Genomic DNA, 207 nt, shown 5'->3' with positions numbered 1-207 from the left:
AAGTTCAGAGGCCATCACCATCAGTGTGTTAGGTGTTCTCTTTATGGGGTCCAGGGGATCGAGTTGCTCCCTAATCAGTGTAAAGTATACGATAATTTCTTATTATTTTAATACAACTTTGTCCTTCTACAGGCTCTGTTTACTGGATAAATGTTTAGGATTGACTAACTAACTACAGGTCAGTGTTATCTATCAGTCTGTGTTTCA

This window comes from Nannospalax galili, unplaced genomic scaffold, assembly GCF_000622305.1.
Source record: "Nannospalax galili isolate Female #2095 unplaced genomic scaffold, S.galili_v1.0 scaffold2103, whole genome shotgun sequence".
Taxonomy (NCBI): Eukaryota; Metazoa; Chordata; class Mammalia; order Rodentia; family Spalacidae; genus Nannospalax; species Nannospalax galili.
The sequence above is the reverse complement of the archived record's forward strand: the minus strand, read 5'-3'. Positions refer to the sequence as shown.